General features: G+C 32.6%; 1 long non-coding RNA gene across 1 annotated transcript; it reads left to right on the forward strand.

Annotated features, from left to right (window-relative positions):
- Positions 1–20,425: 20,425 nt before the first annotated feature.
- Positions 20,426–21,373, forward strand: LOC145572198 (uncharacterized). Its single transcript, XR_014096718.1, has 3 exons — positions 20,426–20,718; positions 20,857–20,954; positions 21,150–21,373. It is a non-coding gene; the product is annotated as an uncharacterized LOC145572198 (long non-coding RNA).
- Positions 21,374–22,340: the final 967 nt, after the last annotated feature.

A 22,340-nucleotide genomic window follows, 5' to 3' on the forward strand; every position in this document is an offset into this window, starting at 1 on the left:
CATAGTTCCTTTGAGTCAACTCGGATTTTTATTCCCGTATACTGCACAAACGTCAACTTGTTTTGGTCATAGCCAGAGTTCTAGGAAGAGTTACGAGTCATAACCTATGGATCTATAGCCCCGAGTTTTATCTTTTATTTGCCGTTGGTTTAGTCCAATTCGGATTCACAGATCAAAAGTTATGACTAAAATACTACAGCCTGTCCAGTTTAGTGCACATATGTGAGGTCTTAACTTAGTCTTTGCTTGAGTCTAGTCACATAGTCTAGCCACATGGTCATGACACGAGTCTTAACGTGTCACCTACACTCACTAGTCTTAGCACACACTTTGTATATGTCACCATGACCATGTCTTAGGTTCATGCATGAGTCGGTTTTTTCCGTCATTTGAATTGGGTGTACATTCTATTCCTAATTTTTTCATATCTCTCCATCTACATCATCTTTCCATTCTCTACTTGCTTTCCCCATATCACAATATTCATTCTTCCTACCTTCTTCCATCTATTGCATGTTGAATAGAGTTGAGTTAAATAATTAACAATGAATATCCCTTTTATTCAAGTTCAACTTTTTGATAAACCTATCGGTCAAAAAAGGAAAGCTAAGAAGATAATGGCAAGTCAGGAAGAAGTCAACGAACTCAAGAGACAAGTGGCTAACATGGCTGAAATGTTGAAGAATCTAACTCTCCAAATCAATGACCCTGTGAGACAACAACAAATGGAGCTCATGCAAGAAAGTTTGAGCAGATTATCCAATGACTATAGATTCCAGGGAATTAGCTCACAAGGGGTCTCGATGGACAAGGATCTTCTTCCGCAGAAGTTCAATGCCAAAGACATCCCGAAATTCAATGCAATGGATAACCCTTATTTTCATTTAAGAGCCTTTGAAACTAAAATGAATATTAAGGGAATAGATAAGAAAGCTTTTCATTCTGTGTTTTCTCTATCTTTAGAAACCGTTTGTCAGCAATGGTACTTTTCTCTTGATAAAGAGAAAACCTCTACTTGGGATGCTATTGTAAACACTTTCATTGATAAATATAAATGTAATATTCAAGTCACAATCGATTATAGACAACTTGAGATGCTAAGACAAAAAGAGAATAAAGGCTTTACTTCTTGCTTTAATAAGTGGAGGGAAACTTCCGCTAAGATGATTGAGGTGCCCTCCGAAAAAGAATCTGTGAGGATGTTTATCAAGAACTTCCAAGAGAAGTATTCAAAACATTTAAAGTATCAACATAATTTGAATACTTTCAAGGCCGTCTATGATATCGGTATTGAAATCGAAGATGACCTCGCAAAGCAAAAAGCGACTAACAATAGTAACCACAGTGGCTGGAAAGGAAATAAGATTGACAATCCTTCTTCTTCAGGAAACGCCCACTCTAGTAACAATGTTAGCACCTTTGACAATAACGGTGTCTTAGCTATGGATAATCAAGGATATAAAAAGAAACCCAGGAGAGAGTTCACACCCATTGGAATGACCTACGATGCTGCTTTCAATCGTCTCTACGATCGAGGATTAATCAAACCCATTGGCCCTACCGACGATCCAACGCCAGAAAAGCGATCTTCAAGATGGGATCCCAATTCCTATTGCAAGTACCATCAAGGAAATGGTCATACCACCGATGAATGCTATAGGTTTCAAAATCTCATTCAAGATCTCATAGAAGCAAACAAGATCCCATTGCCTCTAGCTAGCGAGAAGACTGGGTGATGTTAAAGCAAACGACACAAGACAAAAGGCGAACGTCAACGACAAGATTTCATGACCTCTTTTTCTATTTCTTTTTCATTTTTTCATTTCCCCAATAAGTCTGGCATAGGCACCTTTCTTAGATTTATTTTGTAGGTTTTTTTTCTTTTTCCCTATAATAAAATAAGCATTTATTTTCTTGCATATGATCATTTCATTACATCGCATTAAAAAAAAAAAAAAAAAAAAAAAAAAAAAAAAAAAAAAAAAAAAAAAAAAAAAAAAAAAAAAAAAATCCATGTTAAACTAAGCACAAGATATACCAATGATTTGAGGCATCCCTTGTAGCCACATCATATCACCTTTCACCCTTCAAATATGCAATCCTTGTTTGAGAAACCACTTTGAGCCTCGTCTAACGATAGACCTTTCATTTTTCAACCCATATCTACCTAACCTTGGGATGGGATGGTGTGCAACTTATGCAATTTTCAATTTCATAAAAAGCTTGAGTGACTTCAAAAGATTAAAATAGCAAAATAGAAACAATAAAAGTGTACAAAAGGGCAAGTGTTCCAATGTCTTTGACATGAACATGTCTTTGATATGAACACGTCTCAGATTGCGTTTCTTATCGAATGCTCGGTACCGTGCCTGAGAAACATGAATGCCAAGTGAGTGATAGACCGCATGATCGGGATTGCCCACACTTATAAAAATAAAAAAAATACAAAAGCAAAAAAAAGAAAAAAGAGTTAAAACACTCAAGCATAAAAATACAAAGATTCAAAAGCAAGGTTGCACACCTTGGGGGCTTACCTAGGGTGTTGAGCCTTTATCCCCTACTTCTTCAAACCTTTAGCCTAACCACATTACAACCCTTAAAAGATCTTTTTGAGGTATACACACTTGTGCGAGGTTCGGCTAGAGCTACGTTTGGCCTAATTCTTAACGGATACGTAGGCAACCTCACATTGGGGTGCGGCCGTAATAAAAATGCATTCACATTTACGTTCATAATTGATCATATCTAAGAATTTCCAATGCTCATCCTTTTCCACTTAGAGCTAGACTTGGGGGCTTGATCCTTACATTATTAGCCTACCCAGCCTAAGAGTCACCACCATTTGACTCTTTTCAAAATATTTTTCCACACACTTAGCCCTTGCGGCCTAACTTTAGTGTCACTTTCGCACACTACACAGATACATGACCAAATAGTCTTTCCCTTAGGAACCATTCGTCATGAAATCTTAACACAACGTTGGAGCATACTTTGTCATAACAAAATCTCTCATCACTCATCATTGCATCACAAAGTATGAAGTATTTAGCCTCCGCACCTAAGTTACCTAAATACTTTCATTATCGAGTCAACCAGGATAGTCTAAGATGTTACAATCCTTGTACTGTGAGAGACAACGTTAACGGAATAAGCTCATTCAACATGCACCATCAAAAACTTCGCTTCTTTCTTTTTTCGCGTCTTTCTTTTTCGGGAGAAAGTCGGTACCCTCCACAAAAATGACGAAAATTTTTGGTTTTTTGAGTCACAGGATCACATTACAATGCACACACGAGTCATGTACACATTGAGTCATGTCGTGTTATCACATCGAGTTAAGTCTACGCACACGAGTCGATTTGAAAACCTGACTCCAGTGAGCAAGAACATTCTCGGATTTTTTCGAAAAACCGCGAATGAAAACCTGACTCCAGCGTCAGACGACAAGGCTGTCGCCTGGCGACAGAAGAAAAGCGCGGCGCCAGAGTCTTCCAGCAGGCGCCAGTGCGGCGACGCAATGCATGGCCCCATGTTAAATTATGCGGATCTCATACAGCAATTTCGGGTTCCTTGGTACGCCAGTTAGCCCCTATAAGCAAATTGACATGATTAGTAGTCGCCTCGATTACGATTAAATCAAGTGATCGACCTGGTAAGAAGATCGTCTCACTTCGCTTAAAGCGCCTGAACATTGGCTTACTACAAAGGCACCGACATAATGGTTCATAAACAACAAAGGCACCGACATAATGGTTCACAAGAAGCAAAAGTGCCGACATACTGGCATAGTGGAAGCAAAGTTCAAGCGAACTTTAAAAGATCGACAAGCGTTGGTCTTCGATAATTTTCTTCGGAGTATTATCGCAACAACTGAGGGTGATTTCAAGCGGAGTTATCTTCGATTGTGTTCCCTAAGATGTGGAAAATGGTCACAAAGCGGAAGAGGATCGTTTCAAGCGAAGCAATCTTCGATAGTGTTCCCTGGCTTGCGGAAGATTATCACAGCGGAAATTGGAGACAGTTACAAGCGTAGCAGTCTTCAGGCGGGATGGCGTTCTCTAGCTTGTAGAAGGTCGTCAAAACAAAATGCAACAAATCGGTTACCTTCAGAGACGTGTGCTCGACGGTGCAAGATACGCGTTTCTTAACTCTTTTATCTGTTTTAACTAACGCTAGTTTGCAGGTATCGGCGTTACAAGAATGATTTAGGATCGTAGAATGTTCTGAATCATTCTCCGTCCCTATCGATACTTTGACTTTTGTTTTCGAAACATGCCTTTCTCCAAACTCAGTCAAAGTGGGGGCTTCTGTAGACACCCAAATGTGTCTCTCCAAAACCAAACCCGGTGATGAATACCTTTCATGTCATTTGATTATCGAACAAAGCGAAAGTGTGGAAAGTATAGTGATGAGGATGTTTTTATTAAAATATCTCTTCTTTCTGTTTTATAAAATATTTCTTTTCTTACTCTATTTATGAAAACGTGCAGTCTAGTTTAGTTTGGTCCATGATATGGGTCTAATAATAGTGTATTTGGATGGGGCTTGAAAAGACCTTTCCAACGATATATTATAAGCCCAATTCCGATGAATAATGAGGAAGTTATGGCCAAAATACTGAAAATTTTACCCTACACCCTAGTGTAGGGTGTGTTCCCTACACCCCCCCTATGCTACGTCGTTTTGTAGCTGGTATTGAGTTCTCATGTGCAGCTTCTTTCCTTTTGCGATTCTTTTTTTTTTTCTTTCTTTCTTTTTTTTGTCTTCCTCTTTTTTCCTTTTTTCTTTGTTTCTTATTATTCAAGCTATGTATATATATGATTTTAAACCCTATTTTTTCTCTCTCTTCAATTGATCAACCTCCATTTTCGATCTACATTATTCTCTCGTTAATTCATCTTCTTCATTTGATTTTTTGAACGAACCCGTTAATTGTTACCGATCATCAATGGCGAATTCTGCATCTGGAGATTGCGTTGATTTTGATCGTGATTGCGAGCGTGTGTTTTCTTCTGGAGTTCGTTTGGTTGATTCATTTGTGCAACAATGTGAGTAATTGTGATCATAATTTTGCAATTTTTAATTATCTCTAATTTGTTCTATTATAATGCTCTGTTAATTTGAACTTAATTGATGTATTATTATTCACTTTCGATTTTTGAATTTACTACTTTGATTACATTATGATGAACGTTTTTGGATTGTTATACTTTGTATGAACATTTTGTTGCTTCATTTGTTGTTTCATTTGTTGTTTTCTCTGTGTTTTAGAATTGTGTGTTTTTGTTGTATATTTTGTAGATTATACTTTCAATTAATCGTTTATGTTTTCTTATTCATACTTACTAATGTGTTTATGTTCAGTCTTAAAGTCATTTTTGATCATTTATTTTTACATTTTTATATCGATATTATGTGTAGTGGTAAATAATGAAAATATTGTTCAAAATATTATGTGCTGAAATTCTTTTTGCAATTGATCATGTGCTGTTTTGATATAGAACATTTTACTTATTTGTTATTGTTCATTCATGAAACTCTTTATGATCATTTATAATTGTATATTGTGCAGTGGAAAAAAATGATGATATTATGTATTTAGAAGCAGAACAGTCTGAATTAAAGGATAAAGAATTTAAATCTGAAGATGAAGCTTTCGAAGCGTATAATGAATATGCTTTTAGGAAAGGTTTTGGAATTCGAATTGGGAAGAGTAAGAGAAGAAGAGATGATTCTTTTTTGATGAAAAGATTTGTTTGTTGTAATGAGGGATTCAAAGATAATAAGTGTAAGAATAAAAGGATTTATGAGAAGTTGGATCATCGAACTGGTTGTTTAGCTTTTGTGCAGTTTCATATTGATCATTTAGGGGTCTATACATGTACAAGACATGAAATGGTTCATAATCATGCTATGATTCCTCCTGAAAAAAGGCATTTGATAAGGTCTCAAAGAGATGTGAATAAAGAGCAGCTTCTTTTCATTTCAACAATGAAATTGAGTGGAGTCAAAGTTACTGATTCTTTGAGGGTTCTAAAGAAGGAGGTTGGGGGATCTCCTAATCTTTGTTTTACTGCTTCTGATGCTTATAATGCATTGTCATCTGAAAAAGCTGCCCAAATTAAAGGATGTGATAGTAACCAATTGATTAAATATTTTGCCAAGAGACATGTGGATGAGGCAGATTTTTATTATGATTTTAAACAAGATGATAGTGGTGCTTTAGTTAATTTTTTTTGGCGTGATGGTAGGATGATGAGAGATTATCATTACTTTGGAGATTTGTTGGTTTTTGATACAACTTATAGAACTAATAAATATGGAATGATATGTGCTCCATTTGTTGGGATGAACCATCATGGTAACAATGTCATGTTTGGTATGGGTTTTATTCTTAATGAGCGCACCGAGTCTTTTGATTGGTTGTTTGATACATTTTTGCACTCAATGGGGAGGAAAAGTCCCATTACAATTATGACTGATCAAGCACAAGCGATTGCAGCGGGTATAAGAAACATTTTTCCTTCAACTGTTCATCATCGTTTATGTGTATGGCATCTTGAACAAAATTCTAAGAGACACATTGGAGCATTGAGAGCTTTGGAAGGCTTTACAGATTTGTTTGGATATCTTTTGAAGTATTGTGAAACTCCTACTGAATTTGAATATTTCTGGAAAAGGTAAATTATTGTTTTTTGTATTTATTTTTTATTTTTATTATGTGATATATTTGATTATTATGTGATATATATATGAACATTTAGTGTTTTACATATGATCATACAATTTACTTTGTTATGTATGTTATCATAATATTATTAGTGTCCATATTGTTTATGATCATTATTCTTTATACAAATGTACATATTTTAATTTATATTTTGTTCATTTTTCAATTAATATATGATCATTTCTATTATACAGGATGTGTGATAAATACAAATGTGAAAATGATGATTGGTTATGTGATTTGTATAAAATAAAGGAAATGTGGTGTCCTGCTTATTCTAAGAAGTATTGGTCTGGTGGTATATTGTCCTCTCAACGTAGTGAAACTACTAATAAGTCAGTTTCACAACGTCTTAATAAGACTCAAGGTTTATGTGATTTTTATCATGTTTTTCTTGATGTCATTTCTGAGTGGAGAAGTAAGGAAGGTGCAAGAGATTACAATACTCTGAGGGGTAATAGGCACCTAGCTTTTGCTAATATTGGTATATTAGTTCATGCAAGATCATTGTACACTATTCAAGCTTATGTGCTTTTTGAAGAGGAGTTCATTAGGGGGACAGCTTATGATCATGTTGATATTGGTTTGCGTTTTCCAGAATATTCATATCTTCTTTGGAGGCCTGGGAAGGATATAATTAAGCATGAAGTTGTTTTTAATAAGGAAACACATGCAATTTGTTGCACATGCATGTACTTTAGTGAGACTGGTTTACTTTGTTCTCATTCTCTTCGAGTATATCATTTGCATTGTGTGCGTAATATTCAACAAGAGTATATAATGAAACGATGGACAAAGGCTGCCATGTGTAGTCATGGTATTGAAGAACCTACTTTGAGGACAAATGTTGTGGCTACTAGTGTTTGGAGGTCACAAACAATCAGAAAGTTTGTTAAGTTGATAACAAGTTGTCAGAATTCTTTGAATGCAAGGGCAGAGGTTGAGTGTTATTTCAATTTGTTAAAAGAAAAGGTTGAGAGCGTATCAGGTGTAATTGACTTTAGTGAACCTGTTAAAGAGGTTGAAATTGTTGATCTTGAGATCAAGAATCCTCCAAAAGCTAGGCCTAAAGGTGAGAGGAATATAAGGCCTAAGAGTACCTTGGAGAAGCAGTGTAACAAGGCAAAGGGTAATTTCAAGAGGAAAAAGTCTATGTACACTCCTTACAAAAGGGGTATAGGGCAAGCAGTTGTACAGGTATATGATCAGTTAATATTTTCAAATTGATCATTCATGTTTTCGTAAATGATCATTTAAGTTTTTTTTTTTTTAATAGGAACTTGATGAGAATGGTTGTCTTGTTACTTATGCTAATTCTATTACTGATCCCACTGAATTGATTGTTTTGAGCAATAAACAATCTCAGGTAAATTCAAATGTGCAAAAAAAAAAAAAAAAAAAAAAAAAAAAAGTAGATTTATATTTTACTATTATTGATTTTTATAATTTAAAAATATAGGTTGGCTTTAATTCAGTTGTTGTAGAAGAAATTCCTTCTAGTTCTAAGGAATCAAATCAGAGTATTTCTAATGATTTTGATCAGGTATGTTTGTTTGTTATTGATTATAAATTTATTTTAATTTTTTGCATTTATGATCTATATGATAATTTTTTTTTATCTTTTATTTTTTTTTTTGGTTTTTTTGTAGGCTACTGGTGAAAGCCCTATTCCATCCAGCATATCTATTGATGTTGATATTTCATCTATTGCTAAGGTTTTTTTTTCTTATTTTTTTATATAAGTGTTTGTAACTGATCATATACTGGTTTATTAATGATCAATTTAATTTTTAACATGCGAAGGATTTTAATCTTGCTGAAGGTGTTTCTGCTGTTCAAGCTCGTTCTAATGTTGGTGCAAATAAAGGTGCTTCTTGTGTTAAAACTTACAATCAACCTACTGCGTCAACAAAATCTCATGCTGTTATTCAACCTACAGTTCCCAGGAATGTTCAAAATCCTACTCAGAATTGTTCAAATACCAATCCTGAAATGATCATATCTAACTCCAGAAATGTTCAATCAACAAATGTTCAAGTTATTTCTCCTACAGTTGAAAAAAATGATCAAGGATATTGTGTTCAGAATGTTCAAGTTATTCCTCCCACAGTTCAAAGAAATGATCAAGGTGCTCGTGTCCAAAATGTTCAATCAAGAAATGTTCAATTAGGTTCTGGAAAGATTTCTTCTAGGTATGACAGGTTGTTAGCCTTTTTTGATACAAGTGTAGCTAAACGTTTGGCTAATAAAGATAAATAGGTTAGTATTTCAGAACATTATAAACATTAGACTTTTTTGTAATGTTGTTTTAAGAACTATATTGTAATTTTGAAGTTTCAATCTATTATGTAAAAGACACAAGTATTATATTTTATATAGTACTATTTTTAGTATATTTGAACTTTGTGTTAGAATTTTATATGTTTTTAAAATTCTACATTTTTCAATGATTATTTAGTCATTAGAATTTTATATGTTTTAAAATTCTATATTTATCAATGATTATTTAGCCACTTGTATATGAACAAAAGTAAGAACCAACATCAAATTTATAAAACTTATAAAAATATTCATTCAAAGATTAAAATAAAATATCAATTACAATAACATTTTTAAAAATAAAATCTATAAGTCTATTTCTTAAAAACAATATAGTCTATATATAAGATATGAACATATATGTAGCTGTAAATGAACATTTAAAACTAATCAGTTGCAAATTAAACTTTCTTGCTTTCCTTCTGTTTGCTCTTGATTCAGTGTTTTCCTCAAATAACATCAGTTCTGCTGTGTATTGAAGCCTTAGCTTCCTAATTTGTTCCACCTGTTGAACAAAATGAATTGTCAAATTTTAATTAAACAATCTTTACTGTTTCATAAATGAACATTATATCTTAAATAATTGAACATTTATAACTCTTACATTGTTTGGTTTTAAATCACAAATCCAGCTCTCATTAGGATCAGCAGTGAAGGTTTCCATATGCTTCATTATGTAAACTCCACAGTTTGTATAGTTATCGTTGCTACGCCATTTCATCTTTTCCAAAACAACTGTGTAGTCTTCAATTCTATTTGCATCTTCGTATCCAAGGTGTTTCATGTACTCTGCCAAACCTTTTAACTGATCAAAGCAAGAGTAAAAATTGTTTAGAAGTTGGTAATGTGATGAAGACATGAACAATTAATAAAATATAATTGATCATTTAGCCAAGTATAAATGAACATATTATCTCACCAGCATTTTTGGTTGATCTTCATATTTTGCTTGGATTGATACATGTTGTGGTAGTTTTCTATTGTCAATTATATGTATTTTGTTTTCTATATGATTGACGCACAATAGAAAAAAATGTTGAGAAGTTGATACTGGGAAGAACACCTGAACAAATTATATAATGTTATTGGATAATATACTGAATGTAATTGAACATTTATATTAAATAAGAATTAAAACCTGTTTATATCCAACAATGCTGTCAATTTTATTCCCCTTCAGCTCATTGTCAATTCTTTCTATGAAGGCCTTAATTCTTGTCTTCATTGATGATCCTTCTCGACAAACTCTATTTGTGCACATGATTTGCTATTGAAATAGAAACAAACATATATAAGATTAATGTATTTTTAGCAATGATTTATCATAGGATAATAGAATCAATAATATAAAAATAGAAGAAAGACTAACATGAAGCATTGTTGAGAAATAAATCTTGCTTTTCGGCTTTTTATGATTAAGAAACCTTGCCCATCCATCTATGACATTATTTGTCACTTCAACATCATCTCCAAGAGTTTTCATTTCTTTTTTATTGATGAGATTCAAGCCATCATAGTATAAGAGTGAACTGCATTATGAACATTTAATAATATGAATGTGAACATATTTTTATAAAATATATTTAACCTTAAGTTCAATTAGAATAAGTAATTACCTTTCATCTTTTCCACCAAGAGCAAAGTCTACTGCAATTTGGTTCATGGCTTTCTCATCTTTAAACAGATCCTTGTACTTGACCAAGTAAGGAGATCAGAAAGCAGGAGGAATTGTTTGCTTTTCACGTTGTGGTCTTGTTGTTCAATATAAAAAATTGTTAAATTAAGAACTTTATAAGGAATATAATTGAACATTTGAGTGTATATAAAAAAAAAATTGAAATTATACCTTTCAACCTTTTCCTTTCTAGTTTTTTTCTCCTTTTCTGCAATTGACTTTTTCTTTTCATCATTCCTGATCATATTACATAATACAAATGTACATTTACGTATATGAAAATGTTCATTATTATTTTTCAACATTAACTTAATATAAATGTACCTTTTTGTGACTTTTGAGGATGAAGCAACTATCTTCTTGTGTTCACTGAAATGTCAAACAATGTCAGTACATATTTATAAAATATAAGCTTCTTATATAACACTTTGTGTGCATTTTCAATTCATAAAATGAAAGATATTGATTTAACATAAACCACACATTCATATTACATATTCCACAAAATATTGTACACACAAACATAGTTTATGAAACTCCAATTTCAAGTTACAAAACGATAGATACATAAGTTAAATTGTTCCATCTAGATAATTTATCCTTTCTAATTACATAACCCTAATAGTAAGACATGTCTTCAAGATTTTACCCCTCCACTTTTTCATCATTTTTTGTTTTTTCAAAAACAACTTCTTTGTTTTGTTCTGCACCTCCAATTGTGCTTTTTGGATCTTCACTTTTTTCACCAACATCTGACCTAGGGTCAGCATCAACCACTGAACCAGATCCTTCATCTAAGAAAAATTGAATTAGATATGAATATTATTTCTTTGTAAATGAACATTTGACTCTTTATAATTGAACATTATACCTGTTCTAGGCAATCCTTTAATAATTTGTTCTGAAGCTGCTGAAGTTTTACCCAAATCCATTTCTCCGGCTGTATTATAAATCATCATTATGGAGATAAACTAAGTTATTAGTATTTAGACATAATAATTAGAAATGAACATTTCTATTTAAGTTTATGTACATTATTTATTAATAAATGATCATATTACCATTTGTTGAAATTGTTGGTTGTTCAATTATACTACCAAGTGTTGAAGAGGTGGGCTCTGTTTCTGTTTTTAAAAATAAAGAAATTTAAAAATTAGACCACAAATTGAGAATTTTTCATATAAAAATTAGAGTAGTCTCTTTGAGATAGATTTTACCAATGGCTGGAGAAGGTGGAGTCAACCCCAAGATGAAAGCTTTTCTGATGTCATATTCATGTTCTTTTTCCTTTCCCTTTTTGCTCAATTTCTTCTCAGTCATTTGCTTCTCAGCTGTTTGCTTTTCAGACCCTTGCATCAGATCCTTCTCAGCTTGTGCAAGTGCATTTAGGAAATCCTCACTGCCAAAGAATTCTTCATCTTGGCTTAGAATCGATGGTTCCCTAGCTGCCACCTTTCCTAACACTTCATCAACTTTTTTCACCAAGTCATTTCCAGGGAAGATGTCCTTTGCCTTCACTAATTTTGAAGAAAGCTTTGACAGGTTTGAACAAGTTGTATTTACCAGTGAAACAAAATCATCCATGAAAACCTATATGAATGAATATTAAGAATTATGCAAGTGAACATTTAAGATGATACAAATGACCATTTATGTTAACAAAATTGATCATTTTATAACCTGATGGTTTTCTTCAACTTCTGCAACAATCCTTGGTAGAATTTTTCCTCTCCCAAATCCCAATTCTAATTCAATCTTCAACCTCTCAAGAACCATGTCTCTATTCCATGCAGATATGATAGGAAATGTTCTTGGAGGCCTTTTGTCTAACCTCTGAATCCTATCAAAATAGAACAACTACAAGAAAAAAAAAAGGAACATTAACAAAAAAAAAATGAGCATTAATTAAAATTTAAATGAACATTTTGTATCTAAGAATTTACCATCAGAAATTGAAGAGGGCCTTTGTAGAATCCCTTTCCTTGCTGCTTTCTCCAATCAACATGACATTTGATCAGTGAGTCATATACAAACTGACACCAGTTCAAATTTTTTATTTTTTCTTTGTCCATCATAGAATAAAGAAATTTGAAATGGCATTGATTGTTTGATACACATTTCATCAAGCAGTTCACAGCCACTGCTAAAAAGTTAGTAATGAAATGTTCAGTTGGTGGTCTGTTGTTGGAGAATTTATCATTTATGTATCCATTCACAATCTGCAAAAAAAATGAACAAAATGTTAATACTTTTGATCATTTAATGTATTTAAAATGAACATTTAAAACTGATCATACCTGGCTCACTGATGGAGTTTTTCCTGACCATGATTTTCTCCATTTCTTCAGAAATTCTGCATACTCCTCACTAATTTTATCAGACTTTGGCTCAACAATTGGAATTTCTCCTGTAGGCAAGCCATAAACTACCCTCACATCCTCTACCTCAATTTCAATTTTTTCATTCTTTGGTAGTTCAAAACACTGGCTATTCTCTTCAAAACTTCCCAATAACCAATTACAGAACTTTTGATCAAGTTGAGGTAAACTGATGTCAAAAAGGGATCCTAACCCTATATCAACAACTTGTTGTTTTTCGGCAGGTGTCATCTTTTTTATCCATGCAATGAACTTCACATGTCCTCCTCTCTTTGAAGATTTCTCTTCCTCAAATTCTTCTTCTTGTATTTCCTCAACTTCATCAGTTTCCATTGCTTGAACAATTTCAGCTTTCATTTTCTTTTTTCCTATACCTTCAACCTTTCCATCATCATATACTACCAACTTCTGCTCCAACTTTTCATCCTTTGGCTTCACTGACTTCCCCTTCTTTGCCTGTTTCTTCTTTGGCTTTACTTCCTCCTCTAACTCATCATCATCCTCACTGACAGGCTCTGCTTCTGCTCTGTAAACTGACTCTTCACTATCATCATCACTGTCCGTAGAACTTTCATCAGTAGGATCTTGAGATGGTTCATCTGATGGTACTTCTTGTATCTTTTTTCTCTTTCCAGCATTTTTCTTGGCAGGACTGACATCTGAAATATCAATTTATGATTTTGTTAATGTATTGAAAATGGAAAGTAAGAAAATGATAAAATGAACAAAATTGTTTCCTCAAATGATCATTCTATAAATATCAATTGAACATTTATAATATATCATTATATACCTGCTTTTCTTTTGCCAGCAACCTTGGAAGTTTTCTTCACTTCTTCTGCAGTTTTCTTTTTTCCACCTATAAATTGAAATTGAACATTAATGATATACCATCATAAATGATCATTCTATACATTAAGATTGAACATTTACCCTTTTTAGCAGAGGCACTTGGCAATTTTTTGGTTGGAGTAGGTGCTGGAACATATTCAACAGGAGTACCTGCCATTTTTTTTATTGGAGTGGGTGCTGGAGATGGTGCATCAGCTTCCTTTTGAATAGGAGAAGTCCTTGTAGACATTCTTCTCTTCTGACCGATTTTTGCAGTTCCTTCAGCAGGTTCAACATCCTTTTCAGATTCATCTAACAGAACATCTATTTTTTTTAAAAAAAAAAAATTATGTTAGTATATTTTAAAGTGTAATATTTATTGTTAAATAGAAAAGTATCATGATTACCTTGGCTCTTTGTAATTCTACCACTTGGCACAACAACAGGGTTTTTGTTTTTGTTCTTCCTTGCAACCGTTTTGTATCTTGTTTTCCCTTTGGTTGGCTGATCACTTTTTTGTGATGATGGAGCTATCTCATCACTCATTTTGTGAAATCTTTATCCACATCTTGATTTAGAAGATGAGTCTCATCCTCAATTTCAACAAAATCATGTGCAGTTTGTGCTGCATATGAAATGATCAAATATAAAAGTTTAAATAAACATTTATGTAAATAAGATAACAAATGTTTACTATATACAATATAAATGAACATTTCAGATAATGAATATTACCTTTCTCTTTTGCAGTTGAATGTTCCATTACTTTAGACTTTTGTGAGTCTTGCTTTTGTCCATCTGTGTAATTTTAATTAGTGAAATTTATTATTATTTTTGAACATTTATAATTATGAAGATTTAAAATGAACATGTGTGTAAAAATATGTACATTTTCCACTATTTACCTTTCACATCAATTGTCTTTGAAGACTCATCTTCCACATTTTTCTCCTTCTCAGGCCCTTTTTTTCCCTCTTGTCCTTCTATGAATGTTCAAGATATTATAGATCCAATATGAACATTATTGAATATTATTGAACATTCAAGATAATATAGATCCAATATGAACATTATATGTAATAAAAATGTACATTTAAAATTAATTACCTTTCACAGCTGTTGTCTTTGAAGACTCATCTTCCACAGTTTTTTCAGGCCCTTTTTTTCCCTCTTGTCCTTCTATGAATGTTCAAAAAGTTTAAATTTATATTTTTTAATATTATTGAACATTCAAGATTATGTAGATCCAATATGAACATTATATGTAATGAAAATGTACATTTAAATTTTTTTACCTTTGAGGTCTGTTTCCCCAGTTTTGTCTCCTACTGGCCCTTCTTCTTTCTGTTTTCCCAGTCTCCCCAGTTCACCTGCAAAAGAAATAGTATTGTTAAAATTCATATTTATAATAATTAAATAATAGTATTCAATAAATTTGAACATTTACCTCTCTTGATTTCCATTTTTGCCTTTTCCACTCTTTTGAGACTTTCCATGATTCCGATTGTTGATTTTTTGAACTTCCTGTAAATTTATTATACTGTTAAATAATTTTGAAATATCTACATTATTTGATTATATTAATTCACTTATTCAAACTTGAACATACTTTGGGTTTCTCTTTATGTCTAAATGTATTTGTTGCATCTTGTCCTTTAAGGTTATTATTTTCGATTTATTTGCAGACTTCTGTTGATCATCATCTTTTGATTTTCTGATAATTCATTAAAATATGTTTGAATTTATAATTTTGATAACATAAATTAAAAATGAACATAGAGTATAAAGAGAATGAACATTCAACTTATCTTAATGTTGACCAAGAGTATTCTTTTCTGTTTTTCTTTGCAAATAAACATAAAATTAAATGTATAGACAATGAATATTTAATTTATCTTACTTTTGGACATGAGTATTCTTTTCTGTATTGCTTTGCCCTTCTGGTTGAACTTCTTCCAGTTGGCTGAAATAAACATTAAAAAATTATTTAATAAAAATGCACTTAAATGGAACACAAAATAGACATTTATCAAAAATTAAATGAACATTATTTATTAATACCTTTGATCAACATCATGCTTGTCCTTTTCAGAAACAATTGTATCCTGTTTTTGCTCCACATTCTTTTCACTGAATATTGTATATATTCATTTATAAGAATTTGTATTATTAAAAATGAACAAATTATGTATGTAAAATGTACATTTATTTATATACAAGTGAGCATTAGTATACCTTTGATCCGTACTCTCTTTGTCAGTTGCAGACTCACCCTCAGTTGTTGCATGAGTAGCAGAGATGTTCTCACTTTGTTCACTTTAAAAAATATAGTTATTTTTATATAACATGCAATTAAAATATGAACTAATTTATACAATGAAGAAGAGGATCAGTTATTTTGGTATAAAACTTTTATACCTTATTGGTTGATTTGTTTCTGGTGGTCTTGATATTGACATAACAAATTTCACTCGAACCTTTTTTGTTTCACTAAAATTTTAAGAATTATCTATTAAGTTTGGCATACATACACAATGTACAATGATTGCATATAAAAACATTTATTTGTACACATATAAACTTACTTGTTTAAAGTGTATCTTTGATAACTATTATCAAATTCATTTTGTTCTATAACCTTCCTTAGAGTTAATGGTTCAGATTTTCCATCTCTAAATTGGAGTAAGTGTATCACTCTAAATGGCACATCACTACAATATAAATTAATCACAGGACATTAGTTTGAATGCATACAAATGATTATTCTCATATTTATATATGTGCATCATGTGTCAATGAAATGTACATTTGTTATTTAAACCCCAATGAATACTCAAATGAACAAAGATAAATATATGATCACAATTATATATATAAATGAACATTATGAGTATCAAATATGATCATGTACAATTATGTTTCAATGAAATGTACATTTTATATTTAAGCCTCAATGAATACTCAAATGAACAAATATACATATATGATCATAACTTTATCTATAAATGAACATTATGAGTGTTAGATTTGATCAAACACAAATAGCATATTAAACAATCATAAAACCAAATATTATCAAATACAAGTAACATATTACACATGATTATAATATATATTGTAAATGATTATTTACCTTGGAAGTGGAGACATTTTTAAATCCGTACCAATTGACTTGTCAATATCTTTTAAAAGTTTAGGATCTAAAATTGGAGTCTTTTCGCGGTTTTTTTTCAATTTTTCTAGTCTTGACTGAAGAGGTACATCATCATCTTCATCGTCTCTGTTTTATTTAAGAAATTGTTAATGTTTTAATTGATTTGTTAATTTTCAGTAAAATTTTACTACAATCGCAATAATATGAACAAAAATTAGGGTTCATACATAAAATTGAACAAAAAATTGATCAAAAATGAACAAAAATTAGGGTACATACATTTCTTCAGAATTTTTCACTGATTTACTCGTCTCTAAAGTGTTCTTCTCCAAAGTCATACTATAATTGCAAAAAATTGAAGAAAAATTAGGTTTCACATATAAATTCGCTCTATAATTTTCATCGCAAGAAAATGAACAAAATTACTTACTCTTTGGACACATTTTGCTTCGTTTTTCCAGATTCTTCTTGCATGTTCTTCTCTAAAGTGTTTTTTTTCCAAAATCACTCTACAATCACAAGAAAATGAACCAAAATTAGGCTTCATACAAAAAATTGTACTAAAATCGCAAGTAAAATGAACAAAATTACTTACTCTTTATCAAAATGTTGCTTCGATTGTTTAATTTCATCTCGAATATTAGACATTTGAAGCAATTATGTAGTGTTTTGAAGCAATTTTGCAATAATTTGAAGCGAATTTCGTCCGATTCGACGGTGTGATGAGAGAGAAACTCTAGAGAAATGAAGAAGATGGTTTTTAGAGAGAGAAAATGATTTGAAATGGATTTTTTTTTTTTTAATATATATATATATATGTGAGTGGGAGAAGTTACTGATTTATGGGGGTAGGGGAAACATGTGAAACGATGTGTTTTGATGGGGGTGTAGGTTGTGGTACCTAAACTAGGGTGTAGTGTATACCAACTACCAAAATACTAAACTGGGCTCAAACCGGATTTTACCTACGGCCCAATGATCATGTGGAGGGTCCAAAGGTTTAATCCTATTCCTAAACTAGTTAGGATTAATTAGAAGCTTCCATAAGTTTCTAAAAGATCTTAATTATCCTTTTTGAAAAGATAAAATCAAGGAATTTGAAATTGAATAAAAACTTTCCTTTTTCAAAACTTTCCTTTTTTAAGTCCTAATTCTATTCGAATTTAAAGATGTTCAAAGACGGCCAGATATTACTTTTGTGCGTCATAATTTTTTATCCAAATCTTATATGGTTGGATAGATCTTGAAATTATCTTTCCAATGATATATTATAATATTAATTCTGAGCTATAACGAAAAAGATATGAAAGGAATACGAAACTCTATCCAAAACTAACACCCTTCCACTATTTTGGCCATATATTTATATCTACAAAATATTTTAATCTAATTTTAATTGGGTTGGAAAGTAGACTTCAAGAGCTTTCCAACGACATATTATATGACTTATTTGGACTTCTGGATCAAAAGTTATGATAAAAAAACAATTCGCAAAAACTGCTGACCGACGAGTTTTATTTCGATTCGAATTCTGATTCTTTTCTTATTCTTCGACTCTCTTTTTTCCTATAAATAGAGGTCATATCTCCCCTTTTTTCAACCATCTACAACAATCATCTTTCTCTCTCTAAAGCTAGAAGCTTTTCTTCTCTCTATTCTTTTTTTTTAAACCTTTCCTCTTACAAAATTCCTCATACATTAGCACTAGACACACCTAGTCAAGTTCGAAGTTGCCTTCGCCCTAGACGTGAAAGGTTTGATATTTCTAAGGGTTTGGTCCCAAATCTCGATTTCAATTATTTAATTTGATTGTTTTGATTTATATTTTCCTTGAACTTACTAACGCGTGTATTTTGTTATTAGAAAGAGGTACGAGGCATCAAAGTATGTAATCTTATTGCTCTATTCTTGTGGAAAGCATGTTTAAATTTGTTTAATTCCTAATATCATGTTAGGATGTCTTTATTGCTTTCTAGTATCATGTTTAGGGTGCTTCCTATGCTTTCTAATATCATATCAATATCATGTTAGTATCATGTTAGGGCTAAAGCTTTGATTTTTATTGTTTAGTGACATGCCAGGGTTTGTTATTAATCTTGTTAGTATCATGCCTAGGACCTTGCTATTAATATTATGCTTTAACATGATTATGATAATTATGATTATTATAATTGTTATTATGATTATGATTATAATTATGATGATTGTTATTATGTTGCTTGATGATTATTATTGTTATTGCTTATCACGCCTTTTATGCATGCCTAAAGGGAATTTGTACTTGGAATCACGCTTAATAAGATAATTAATAATCTTGTTTAGGCTAATATGATTATAATTCAAGTGATCACCAATAATAGTTTTGTTTGTGCATTAAATTCAACCAACATAGATTAAACATGTTTAGGGTTAAACCTATTGATTGCATGTTAGTCAGAAAGCGCACATGAATACGAGAAGAATGAAGTAGAGGCCTATTTAAGGCAGGTTCAATTTCTTTTAGGTTGAATTCGTACCTTCATCCCCGAACCCTATTTGGTTCAAGACCTTTTGGAGTTGACGATCTCATGGATCGTTAAGGGGTGTAATCTTCACCTTGTGAACGGTTTACAAGTTCCTAAAACTTGTTGGCGATTCTTTTGCTCTAGCTTCCTTCCCTTTGGACGCCACCATGCCTAAGTGTATGACCATAATGGGGTTCAAGTTTGGGGTAATGCTTGAAATATTCCCTACAATACCATGTAAACCAACTCACAAAAATTCACCGCTTCACGCAAATATATCAGCTTCCTCATTACAAAAATCCTAACCCCCTTGCTTCTCACTCGACATCATCATTAGGTTAAATCACCACCACATAGCCACGGTTTCCCACTCAAGTCCATTATATTTACTTATTTTACATTATTATTTTATAAAATAGTGTAAAGTACATAATTTTGTTTCTAATAATATAAAGAGGTGGGTATGGGGTGGGGATGGGGCGGGTATGAAGTGGGCGGGGCGAGTACAAGTGTACAACCTAAAATCTACCCCGCCCCATCACTCATGGCGAATAATGATTTTTAGGGGTGAAAGTAAATTGGATAAAAACCAAAAATCGAACCAAACCGAGCCGAATAAGCAATTCGGTTTGGATCGGTTTGAAAAAAATGGAAATCGAAATATTTCGGTTTGAATTCAGTTTTGGGATTCGAAAAACCGAAAATCAAACCCAAATTTATTAAGTCCACTAATCCCAGCCCATTATCATATATATATATATATATATATATATATATATATATATATATATATATATATATATATATATATATATACCCAAAACCCTAGATTTCTTCCCCTCTTTTCCCATTTCCCTTTCACTCTCCCTCGGCACCTTCCTCACCAAAACCCTAGATTTCCCCTCTTTTCTCCCTCACCACCTCACTCCCTCCGTCCACCACCACCAGTCCAGTACTCCAGTTTAGGTATATATCTCAAGTCACCTTCCTCACTTGTGTTCTTAACGTATCTCACTTGTATACGCTCGGCCGCTCTGTTCCGGTGTTCGTTCTCCCTCAGATCACTGCCACTTCACCGCCGCTCACCACCACATTCCCTCCCCACCACCTCTCTCAGTCACTCAAAGGTAAGAATTCTCATTTCACTTCTCTTTTCCTGCTTCTCTTCAAATTGGTGAATTTGATGTTTTATTCTATTCGAATTGGGGAATTTGATGTTTTGTTATGTTTGAATTGGTGATATTCCTTTGTTTCTTTGTCCCTAGATTTCCTTTTATCCAATTGGTGAATACCAGTTGCCGGAATTTACAAACCACAGTACAAAATCGGCGGCAACTTCTTCTAACTTCGGCCAATTATTCGGGTATATGTTCATTTTATCATAATCTGCTTTTTCTTTCAATCTCAATTACTTCTCTTTTATTTAACAAATTGGCTGCCTTTTGAAATTATCAAACCATACTACTCAAAACAAGTTTACCGTCAATTAGTTATAAATTTATTCATTATTTTCAAATATATTATGTAACTTGTTTATTTTTTGATTGCCGACTTGCAGAATATGACAAATTGACAATTGGTGGTCAAAATAACCCGGACTTCGTTGATCTTGATAGAACGTTTGAAGAATTCAAGCTGCATGTTGAATGAAGCTGCTGCCATTTGATTCAAGCTGCATTGTTATTTCATTTTAAAGACTATTATTATCTCTGTAATTTTATTCTAATGGTTGGACGATTTTTTTTTTTATAATTATTATCCTTAAAGATTTGAGTGTTGTAATTCATGATATTGTGGAAGCTTTTTCTTAAAAATTTATGCTTTTGTTCAGGAACAGGTACAAAATTTAGGCCTTCAAATGAGCAAAAACAATAGGTCTAATTAAAAGCCTAATTTTTAAGGCCTAAAAAAACAGGCCAAAAAAAATTTGGTTTGGATTGTATCCATTTTTCGAAACCGAATTATTTTGGTTTGGATCGGATTGGATTGGATTGGATCAGAATTCGGTTCTAAAACCGAAATAATTCGGTTTGGATTCAGTTTGGGCTATAATTAAAACCGAATACCGAACTTTCACCCCTAATGATTTTTATCCCTATCCCTATTACTACCTGCCAATCCGAGACCCGGGGATTAGAGCTGTCAATTCGGGTAAACGGGTTGGGTTTGGGTCTGGTCAACTCGGGTCGGGTCAATTCGGGTTAATGCCATAATCTATGCGGGTCGGGTCAATTCGGGTTAATGCCATAATCTATGCGGGTCGGGTTCGGGTTAGGTCATGCTTGAGTCGGGTCACGTCGGGTCATACATCTTATCGGGATTGGGTCGGGTTTGGGTCGGGTTTAGGTCGGGTTACATTTGGGTCGGGTGAACAATAGGTCGGGTTTAATTCGGGTTTTCACGGGTTAAAACGGGTTAGGGTAATTCTCAGGTTCAAGTCGAGTTCGGTTCAAGTCAATAATTTGCGGGTTGGAATCAGGTCGGGTCATTCTCGGGTTTGAGTCGAGTTCGGTTCAAGTCAATAATTTGCGGGTTATAATCAGGTCGGGTCATTTTCAAGTCGGGTCATTCTCGGGGTCAAGTCGGGTTCTGTTCAAGTCAATAATTTGTGGGTTATAATCAGGTTGAGTCATTTCCAAGTCGGGTCATTTTCGGCTTCAAGTTGGGTTATGTTAGAGTCAATAATTTGCGGGTTACAATTAGGACGGGTCATATTCGGGTTCAACTAACTATAAATAGATAATTATCA

Source organism: Chenopodium album, chromosome 12 (assembly GCF_948465745.1).
Source record: "Chenopodium album chromosome 12, dcCheAlbu1.1, whole genome shotgun sequence".
Classification (NCBI taxonomy): Eukaryota; Viridiplantae; Streptophyta; class Magnoliopsida; order Caryophyllales; family Amaranthaceae; genus Chenopodium; species Chenopodium album.